The sequence below is a fragment of the Giraffa tippelskirchi genome, chromosome 6, assembly GCF_054371585.1.
Source record: "Giraffa tippelskirchi isolate mGirTip1 chromosome 6, T2T-mGirTip1v1.2.pri, whole genome shotgun sequence".
NCBI lineage: Eukaryota > Metazoa > Chordata > Mammalia > Artiodactyla > Giraffidae > Giraffa > Giraffa tippelskirchi.
The window spans coordinates 93,198,838-93,210,185 of NC_137280.1; positions in this window are offsets into that span (position 1 = coordinate 93,198,838).

Consider the following 11,348-nt stretch of genomic DNA (forward strand, 5'->3'; position numbering starts at 1 on the left):
AACCCCTGTCTTTGATACGTACACATATATTCTTTATTCTTCAGCAATGAACGCAACTGCTGGCCCCCATATGCATTGTTCCATCCTTGCTTTTTTCCTCTTTGTAAACATTTGTTTTACTTGTAAACCAAGAAGTACCTCTTAATGATTATCATTTTTATTGCTTTTTATTTATTTAGGGGAGTGGGATAAAATTTAGTTCTTATTTTTTTAAACTTACGTAGAATTTATTTTTACTTTATTTGTTTGGCTTCTCTGAGCCTTAATTGCAGCACATGGGATCTTTAGTTGCAGCATGTGGAATCTAGTTCCCTGACCAGGGATTGAACCTGGGCCCCCTGAATTAAGAGTGTGGAGTCTCAGCCACTGGACCACCAGGGAACACTCTTGAATTTATTTATTTACTTTAAAAAAAACTTTTTATTTTGTATTGGGGTGTAGCCGATTAACAATGTTGTGATTGTTTAGGTGAACAGGGAAGGGACTAGACATAAGTATACATGTACCCATTCTCCCCAAACTCCCCTCCCATTCCAGCTGTCACATAACACTGAATTGAAGTATAGTTTGTTTACATTATTGTGTTAGTTTCAGGTGTACAGTACAGTGGCTCTGTTATATGTATATATATATATAATCTTTCAAAAATTTTATTGAAATATAGTTAATTTACAATGGCATGCTAGTTTTGTGTACAGCACAGAGATTCAGTTATACATATATACATATATACACAAATGTACATTCTTTTCTACATTCTCTTTCATTATAGGTTATTCCTTGAGTGCAGTTCCTTGTGCTATGCAGTAGGTTCCTGTTGGTTATCTATTTTATAGATAGTAGTGTGTATACGATAATCCCAAACTCCTAATTTATATCCCTCCCCTGCTTTCCCAGGAGAAGGCAATGGCACCCCACTCCAGTACTCTTACCTGGAAAATCCCATGGATGGAGGAGCCTGGTAGGCTACAGTCCATGGGGTCGCTAAGAGTCGGATACGACTGAGCAACTTCACTTTCACTTTTCCCTTTCATGCACTGGAGAAGGAAATGGCACCCCACTCCAATACTCTTACCTGGAAAATCCCATGGACGGAGGAGCCTGGTAGCCTGCAGTCCATGGGGTCTCTAAGAGTCGGACGCGAATGAGTGACTTCACTTTCACTTTTCCCTTTCATGCACTGGAGAAGGAAATGGCAGCCCACTCCAGTATTCTTGCCAGGAGAATCTCAGGGATGGCGGAGCCTGGTGGGCAGCCATCTATGGGGTCGCACAGAGTCAGACACGACTGAAGTGACTTAGCAACAACCTGCTTTCCCCTTTGGCTAACCATAAGTCTACTTTCTTTTTTTTTGCTAAGTCTACTTTCTATGTCTACGAATCTATCTCTAGTTTGTAAATAAGTTCATTTGTGTCTTATTTTTTAGATTCTGCATATAAGTAATGTCATACAATATTTCACTTTCTCTGGCTTACTTCACTTAAGTCCATCCATGTTGCTCCTGATGGCTTTATTTCATTCTGTTTATGGCTGAGTAGTATTCCGTTGTCTATATGTACCACATCTTATTAATCCAGTCATCTGTCAGAGGACGTTTAGGCTGCTTCCATGTCTTGGCTATTATAAATAGTGCTGCAATGAACGTTGGGGTACATGTATCATTTTGAATTAGGGTTTTGTCAGAATATGTGGCCAGGAGTGGGATTGCTGGATCATATGGTAGGTCTAGCTTTAATTTTTTAACTGAAACTCCATACTGTTCTCCACAGTGGCTGTTCCAATTTACATTCTCACCCACAGTGTAGGAGGGTTCCTTTTTCTCCCACCCTCTTTAGCTCCATTTAATGGAACATTATTCAGCCTTTAAAAGGGAGGAGATTCTGACACCTGCTACAACATGGTGAACCTTGAGGACATGATGCTCAGTAAGAAGAGCCAGATGCAAAAGACAAATACTGTCTGATCCCACTCACAGGAGGTCCCTAGAGGAGTCAGATCCACAGAGACAGGAAGTAGATGGTGGGTCCAGGGGCTGGGGGAGGGGATAGGGAGTCAGTGTTTCATGGGGACAGAGCTTCAGTTTGGGGAGTGAGAAAGTCCCGGAGATGGATGATGGGATGGTTGCCCAACAATGTGAATGTGCTTAATAGCACGTAATTGCACACTTAAAATGCTTAAGCAGTAATTGCACAGTGTATATGTACATCACATCATTACACTGTCCACTTTAAAAAATTTTTTCCCCTGCTGTCCATTTTTTTATACATAGTTTCATTTTAAAATTTATTTTATTCTTGGCTGTGCTGGGTCTTCGTTGCTGTGCAGTCTTTTTTTTTCTGGTTGTGGAGAGTGGGGTCTACTCTCTAGTTGTGGAACTCAGGCCTCTCTTTGCGGTGGCTCCTCTTGTTGCAGAGCACAGGCTCTAGGATGTGCAGGTTCAGTAGCTGCAGCACGTGGGCTCCGTAGTTGCAGCTCCCGGGCTCTAGAGCACAGGCTTGGTAGTTGTGGCGCACGGGCTTAGTTGTTCTGCAACATGTGGGATCCTCCAGGGTCAGGAATTAAACCCATGTTTCCCATATCGGCAGGCAGATCCTTTACCATTGAGCCACCAGGGGAGCCCCACACTGTCCACTTTAAACCAATGCAATTCTATCTATCAATTATTCCTCAATAAAGTGGGAAAAATTTTTAAGAATTTAAATAATCATTAGGATGGTAATTTTTTAAATGTATTTTATTGAAATATAGTTGATTTACAATGTTGTGTTAATTTCTGGTGTACAGCAAAGTGATTCAATTATACATATGTATACATTCTTTTTGGAGAAGGCAATGGCACCCCACTCCAGTACTCTTGCCTGGAAAATCCCATGGATGGAGGAGCCTGGTAGGCTATAGTCCATGGGGTCGCTAAGAGTCGGACACGACTGAGCGACTTCACTTTAACTTTTCCCTTTCATGCACTGGAGAAGGAAATGGCAACCCACTCCAGTATTCTTGCCTGGAGAATCCTAGGGACGGCGGAGCCTGGTAGGCTGCCGTCTATAGGGTCGCACAGAGTTGGACACGACTGAAGCGACTTAGCAGCAGCAGCATACATTCTTTTTCATATTCTTTTCCATGATAGTTTATCACAGGACATTGAATATAGTTCCCTGTGCTATACAGGAAGACCTTGTTGTTTATCCCTTCTCTATATGATAGTTTGCATCTGCTAATACGATGGTAAATCTTACGTTATCTGCATTTTACAATTTTTGTTTTTTTTTAATGTGGAGGCCGAAGTCTCATCGCTGAGCTCACCCAAACAGAATTCCTTCCCTACCTTCAGCCTCCGTCTTTGGACGGGTGGGGCTGGGTGAGTCTGATTCCACAACCATCACTGTTCCCCAGGGCAGCTCCAGAAACATGACATCATGTTCTTTTTGTTTTCTTGGTTTTCGTTTTCTCTCTTGATGGAGAGAGGTCTGGATGTTGAAGCAGCTGTAGGGCGAACGATCGCTGGCTGCCATTTCACTTCACAAGTCTTGCATTTCCTGTACGTCTGGTGTTCCTGAAGGTGATGGTCCTCTATTGGTCGTGGGGGAGGGCAGACTCAGCCACTGGGAGACAGACAACTGGAGCAACAGGGCTGGTTGTGTCTGAAACACAGAGCTTTGGACTTGAGGCAACGGTCTTGCTACATCCACCAGATGCCTTCTGCCTGCTGATCTGCTGGAAACTTTCCCTCAGGTCGCAGGGTATGTGAGCTTCCTATGGCCACTGTAACAAGTTATCACAAACTTCGTGGCTTGAAAAAAACACCAGTTTTCTATCTTTCCATTCTGGAGGTCAGAATCCAAAATGGCTTTCACTGGGCTGACATCAAGTCGCCCTCAGGACTGCGATCCTTCCAGAGACTATGGAGAGAGTCCATCTCCTGGCCTTTTCCATCTTCTGGAAGCCACCTGCCTCCCCTGGACCGTGGCCCCTTCCTCCATCTTCAAAGCCAGCCATGTAGCATCCTCTAATCTCTCTCTCTGACCCTCCTGCCTCCCTCTTCTAAGGACCCTTGGGATTCCACTAGTAATGCGGGAGCATCCTCCCATCTCCATATCCTCAACACAAGCCCATCTGCAAAGATGTTCCCATCTTTCACAGGCCCCGGCAATTAGAATGTGGGCATCTTTGGGACACTCTATGTAGCCTGCCATGGTGAGTTTTCCTGATGGAGAAGAAATATCAGCTCCAGAGGCATGAACAACATATGGAGCCCAACCTCTCAACCTCTGGACTTTGCTTCCCTCATCTTCAAAATAGGAAGGAAAATCTCTCTGTTGGTCATTTTCCTGGGAAAATCAAGTCGGATCAAGCTGATAGTAATGTACAGTGGCCACGTGGTGGCCCAAGACACAGGTGCCCGGTGACCCAGGCCTGAGGGCACCCTCCTTTTCTGTGTCTGTTAAGTTGCTTCAGTCGTGTCCAACTCTGTGTGACCCTATGGACTGTAGCCCAGCAGGCTGCTCCGTCCGTGGAATTTCCCAGACAAGAATACCAGAGTGGGTTGCCATGCCCTCCTCCAAAGGATCTTCCCAACCCAGGGATGGAACCTGCATCTCTTGCATCGGCCCATGGATTCTTTACCACTAGTGTCACTCATTTATTAACTGCCTACTGTATACTAGGCATGGGGAACAGGAAGGAAGCAGAAACAGCCTCAGATCCTGCCCTCCTGCTGTTTGTATCAGAGTCTGGGAGATATTATTCACTCTAGTATCATTGAGTGCCTGCTATATATCAGGCATCCTTCTAGGTGAGGAGGGAACACAGCGGCAAACAAAGCAAAGATCCATGGGGCTCACATTCTGGTGGTGGTTAGTCTTGGGGAAAGGAGGTACTGATGCCCCAGGGGCCTGACTTAGGGTGGAGGTCTTGGAGACTTCTCCAAGACAGAGATTGGCCAGATAAGGAGTTAAAACTGAGGGAAGGGGAGAGAGGAGCATCCCAAATGGTAGGGAACAGCATGTGCAAAGGCCCTTGTGAGTTGCATGACTGGAGCACAGGGAACAAAGGGAGAGACGAGTGAGAGGTGAGGCAATGGCAATCTATGGGGATTTTCTTGCTATTTAAAATCATCTGAGAGGGACTCCCCTGCTGGTCCAGTGACTAAGACTCCATGCTGCCAATGCATGGGGCCCGGGTTCAATCCCTGGTTAGGGAACTAGATCCCACCTGCCTCAACCAAAGATCCTACATTTTGCAACAAAGATCCTGAATCTTGCAACTAAGACCTGGTGCAGCCAAATAAATAATTAAATGATTTTTAAAATTTTAATTTATTTGTCTTTATTTTATTTTTGGCTGTTCTGGGTCTTTGTTTCTGGGAAAGAGAGCTTTCTCTAGTTGCAGCAAGCAGGAGCTACTCTCTAGTTGTGGTGCTTGGGCTTAGTTGCCTCTCAGTATGTGGAATCTTTCCAGGACAAGGGATTGAACCCATGTCCCTGGAATTGGCAGGTGGAATTTAATCACTAGACCACCAGGGAAGCCCCAGAGCAATTTTTTAAATATTTTAGGGACTTCCTTGGTAGTCCAGTGGCTAGGACTTCATGCTCCCAATGCGGGAGCTCTGGGTTTGATACCTGGTTGGGGAACTAGATCCTGCATGCCTCAACTAAGACCTGATGCAGCCAAATAAGTAAATGATAAAATAAAATAAATAATAATTTTAATTAAAAATAAATATTACATTTTTGAAAATGTTTTTAAAAAATCTGCAGGGAGCCATTGGCAGCTTTTATGCAAGGGGTGACTGTAAGTGGATTCTGCAAAGACTGGGCCCACTGGGCCAGGTATAGGTTAGTCCTGTGGGAGAGGGAGGACCTGGTACCTACTCCCAGCCCTGCCATCTGCACCCACCTCTCTGGGGCTCTGGTGTTTGCCTCGCCTGTCTCCCAGTGGTCCCATCCACCCCACCCCCAGCTGCTATTGGAATCTCTGCTTGCAGTTTCTTGCCCTGCCCCCCAAGCCTGGAGGATGGCACTAGTTCAGTCAACATCTATTAAGCACCCATTGTGTACAAGGAGCTTTACATTTGTTATCACACTGAGTTCCCCCAATAATCCTACCTAGGCTTCCCAGGTGGCACTACTGGTAAAGAATCCACCTGCCAGTGCAGGAGGTGCAAGAGACATGGATTCAATCCCCGGATGAGGAAGATACCCTGGAGGAAATGGCAACCCACTCCCATATTCTTGCCTGAAAAATTCCACGGACAGAAGAGCCTGGCAGACATGACTGAGTGATTGAGCACATATGCAATCAATCAATAATCCTACCAGGAAGGTGTGAAGCCCAAGATCAAACTCGAAGACTGATGCCCAAGCAGGTAGTTGGTTAAGTGCAGACTGTTGGTTCTGGAAGCTCAAACACCACTGACTCTCAGAAGATACCCATGAGCCAGGGTAACCCCTGGATCTTCGGTGAAGATTCAGTGAATCAATCAATGGATGAGTGAATGGTGGGCAAGTCCAGTGAGGCTAGCGGGAAAGAGTGGAAATTGCCTGTGGAGAGGGGTGAGCTGGACCCAGATTGAGAGGGGCCTTGAAAGCTCAACCTGGGGGTATGGATATGATGTGGTGGCAGCAGGGAGACATCAAGGGTTCTAGGCAGGGATCTGTTTTTCAGTTTGGACCAAATTGCCAGGAAGGGTGGAGTTAATTTGGCCTGCCACTAGGGGGCACTCAAGTCTTCCTAGAGATTGTCTTCAGCGCTGCCCTGTGGAGATGGTGGCCACTGGCCACCGGAAACTGTGGAGTTCTTGGAATGTGACCAGTTTGAACAGAGATTTAAGTGTAAAATACACACTGGATTCTGAAGACTTCATAAGACATAAAGAATGTCACTTGCCTCACTGATGCTTTTAAAGATATCAACGACATAGAAATTTCCTGGCAGTCCAGTGATGAGAACTCAGGGCTTTCACTGCCAGATGTGGGTTCAGTCCCTGGTGGAGGAAAGAAGATCCGCTAGCCAGAGTGGTGCAGCCAAATTAAAACGTGTGTGTGTGTGTGTGTGTGTGTGCGCGCGCGCGCGCTTGCAGTATCTAAGTCGTGTCAGACTCTTTGCAACCCCATGGACTGTAGTCTGCCAGGCTCCTCTGTCCATGGAGTTTTCCAGGCAAGAATACCGGAGCAGGTTGCCATTTCCTACTCCAGAGGATCCCTCTGACCCAGGAATCAAACCCATGTCTCTTGCATCTCTTGCATTGGCAGGCGGATTGTTTACCACTGCGCCACCTGGGAAGCCCTATATATATTAAATATGTATGTGCACTTTTGTGCCAAGTCGCTTCAGTCGTTGTCCGACTCTTTGTGACCCCATGGACTGTAGCCCATCAGGCTCCTCTGTCCATGGGATTCTCCAGGCAAGAATACTGGGGTGGATTGCCATGCCCTCCTCCAGATCTTCCCCACCCAGGGATCGAACTCACATCTCTTGTCTCCTGCGTTCTCAGGTGGGTTCTTTACCCCTAGCGCCACCTGGGAAGTCCTGTATATTAAATACATACACATACATATATATATCAATGACATGTTGATATTTGGGGCACATGGGCTAAATAAATTATTAAATTTTGTCTGTTTTCTTTTTCACTTTTTTGTAATATGGTTAAGATGACATACATGGGTCATATTTATATATCTGTTAGACGAAACTGACTTAGAGAGAAGACTTACTGTTTTCAACAGTTGCCGAGGGCAAACTACCCTCTCTTTTTTTCTTATTTTCTCTTATACTGGTCATCCTTCAAGGTAACCATCTTACAGTGTTTCCCACCAGGTTATTCTTGCTCATTGACTAAGAGTACATAACACATAAATAAATAGACCAAAAGTAGAGAGTAAAAGGTTACTGTTTCAGAAATATAGAATCATATTAGACACACCTTTGTATTCAAGGTATCTTATGGGAACTGCCCAGACTATCTGCTGAGGTCCTAATTCACTCTTCTGACTTGTTTGATAACCTCCCATGGTGTGGATGAACCATAATTTATTCAACCACATTCCCATGAACTGGTTTTCCCTTGGCTCACAGGTTTTATTCCCTCCACTACCAAAAAGAAAAAAAACCTATAATATTCTTTTTTTTTTTTTCCAACCTCACAGCATGCAGGATCTTATTTGCCTGACCAGGGATTGGACCTGAGTCCCCTGCGTTGGAAGCATGGAATCTTAACCACTGGACCTCCAGGGAAGTCCCTAATAAATATATATATATATATTTTTTTAATTAGTTTATTTTCTATTTTTTAACTTTACAATATTGTATTTGTTTTGCCATACATTGACATGAATCCACCATGGGTGTACATGTTTTCCCCTTCCAGAATCCCCCTTCCACCTCCCTCCCCATCCCATCCCTCTGGGTCATCCCGGTGCACCAGCCCCGAGCACCCTGTATCATGCATTGAACCCGGACTGGCGATTCGTTTCACATATGATAATTTACATGCTTCCATGCCATTCTCCCATATCATCCCGCCCTCGCCCTCTCCCATAGAGTCCATAATACTGTTCTATTTATCTGTGTCTCTTTTGATGTCTCTCATACAGGGTTATCTTTACCAATTTACTAAATACCATATATATGTGTTAGTATACTGTATTGGTGTTTTTCTTTCTGGCTTACTTCACTCTGTATAATAGGCTCCAGTTTCATCCACCTCATTAGAACTGATTCAAATGTATTCTTTTTAATGGCTGAGTAATATTCCATTGTGTATATGTACCACAGCTTCCTTATCCATTCATCTGCTGATGGGCATCTAGGCTGTTTCCATGTCCTGGCTATTATAAACAGTGCTGTGATGAACATTGGGGTACACGTGTCTCTTTCAAGTCTGGTTTCCTCTGTGTGTATGCCCAGCGGTGGTATTGCTGGGTCATATGGCAGTTCTATTTCCAGTTTTTTGAGGAATCTCCACACTGTTCTCCATAGTGGCTGTACTAGTTTGCATTCCCACCAACAGTGTAAGAGGGTTCCCTTTTCTCCACACCCTCTCCAGCATTTATTGCTTGTAGTCTTTTGGATAGCAGCCATTCTGACGGGCCCTAATAAATATTTTTGTGTCTATGTCCATAAGTGAAAGTCGCTCAGTCGTCTCTGATTCTTTGCAATCCCATGGACTGTAGCCTGCCAGGCTCTTCTATCCGTGAAATTTTCCAGGCCAGAATACTGAAGTGGGTAGCCATTCCCTTCTCCAGGGGATCTTCCCAACCTAGGGGACGGACCCAGGTCTCCCACATTGGCGAGTTCTTTACTGACTGAGCCACCAGGAAAGCCCAAGAATACTGGAGTGGGCAGCCTTTCCCTTCTCCAGGGGATCTTCCTTACCCAGGAATCAAACCAGGGTCTCCTTGCAGATGAGGAGAATTGCAGGCGAATTCTTTACCAGCTGAGCTACCAGGGAAGCACTACCTATGCCCATATGTGCTGATGATTTATTTCTAAAGGAAAGGTTTCTAAGGATGAGATTGCTGGGGGAAGGGCTTATGTATTTTTAATGGAGTTTGTCAGGCTGTAGATAGCAATGAATTGACTCTAAAATCTCTATGAAAACGCAAAGATCCATAAGAGCCAGCACAACACTGAAGAAGAACAAAATCGGAGGGCTGAGACTACCTAATATCAAGACTTTGTATAAAGCTTTGTATAAAGTAACCAAGACAGCATGGAACTGGCAACAGAATAGACACATAAATCAATGTAAACAGAATAGAAAGCCCAGAAACAGACTCACACAAATGTAGTCAATTGATCTTTGACAAAAGAACACAGGCAATTCAATGGAGAAAGGACAGTCTTTTCTTTTTTAAAAAAATATTTGTTTGACTGCACCAGGTCTTAGTTTCAGCATATGAGGTCTAGTTCCCTGACCAGGAATCAAACCTGGGTCTCCTGCATTGGAAGTGTGGAGTTTTTTTTTTTTTTTGGAAGTGTGGTGTTTTAACCACTGTACCAGCAGAGAAATCCCAGGACAGGCTTTTCAACAGATGGTGCTAGAATAATTGGATGTCCATATGCAAAAAAAAAAAAAGGAGGAAGAAGAAGAATCTAGACACAAACCTTCCACCTTTTACAAGAATGAACTCAAAATGCATCGTAATGAGTTACCTTGACGAGGCAAATTGGTAGAGACAGAAAGTCAGAGGTTATCAGATGCTGGAGGAAGGTGGTATAGGAAGTTATCATTTAATGGGTATGGTTTCTGTTTGGGATGATAAAAAGTTCTGGAAATAGTGGTATGATTGTATAACATTGTGAATGCAGTGAATACCACCAAATTGTACACTTAAAAGTGGTTAAAGTGAAGTTAAAAAATAGAAAATAAACTAATTAAAAAAAATGGTTAAAGTGATACATTACGTATTATGTATATTTTACTCCCTGTCCCCCACATGTAGAATCATACACCTGGATGTAAAATATGAAACTAAAAAACTCCTAGAAGAAAACAAGGAAACAAATCTAGGTGACCTTTGGTTTGACAATGGGTTTTTAGATACAGCATCAAAAGCATAATCCATGAAAGAAAAAATCTGATGTTGAAGTTCAGTAAAATTGAAATTTTTGCTCTGCAAAAATATGCTATTAAGACAATGAAAAGACAAGTTGTAGACTGGAAGAAAATATTGCAAAAGGCAGTAGCCTCTGAAAAAGGATTTATACCAAAAATAGATGTTGCCAGAGCAAAATAGCACATTTCTGTCAGCCATGCCGGAGAACACTTTTCCCCACAGCTTCACCAGCAATGCATGTTATCACTTTTTAAAATTTGTGTCAGTTTGAGGAAGTGGCATCTCACCATTATCTCCATTTGCATGTTCTCACCCACAGCCCATCTGAACATCTTTTCATCTGACTTGGGGACTTGAATTTACTTTTCTGTGTAGTGCTTACTGGGCTTCTCGGGTGATGCTATTGGTAAAGAACCTGTCTCCAATGCAGGAGACATAAGAGATGTGGACTCTGTCCCTGGGTAGGAAGATTCCCTGGAGGAGGATATGGCAACCCACTCCAGTATTCTTGCCTGAGAAATCCCATGGACAGAGGAGCCTGGTGGGTTATAGTCCATGGGGTTCCAAAAGAGTTAGTTGCAACTTACTGACTAACAACAATAACATAGAGACATAAAGGAACTTGGTGGTTACCCAAACCTGAGGGGAAAGGGGAATAAAGCCTGAATGATTAACGGGTACAGAGTTTTCTTTTAGAATGATAAAAATGTTTTGAATGATGAAAATGTTTTGTATAACATTGTCAGTGTAGTAAATGGTCACTGAATTGTATACTTTGAAATGGTTAAT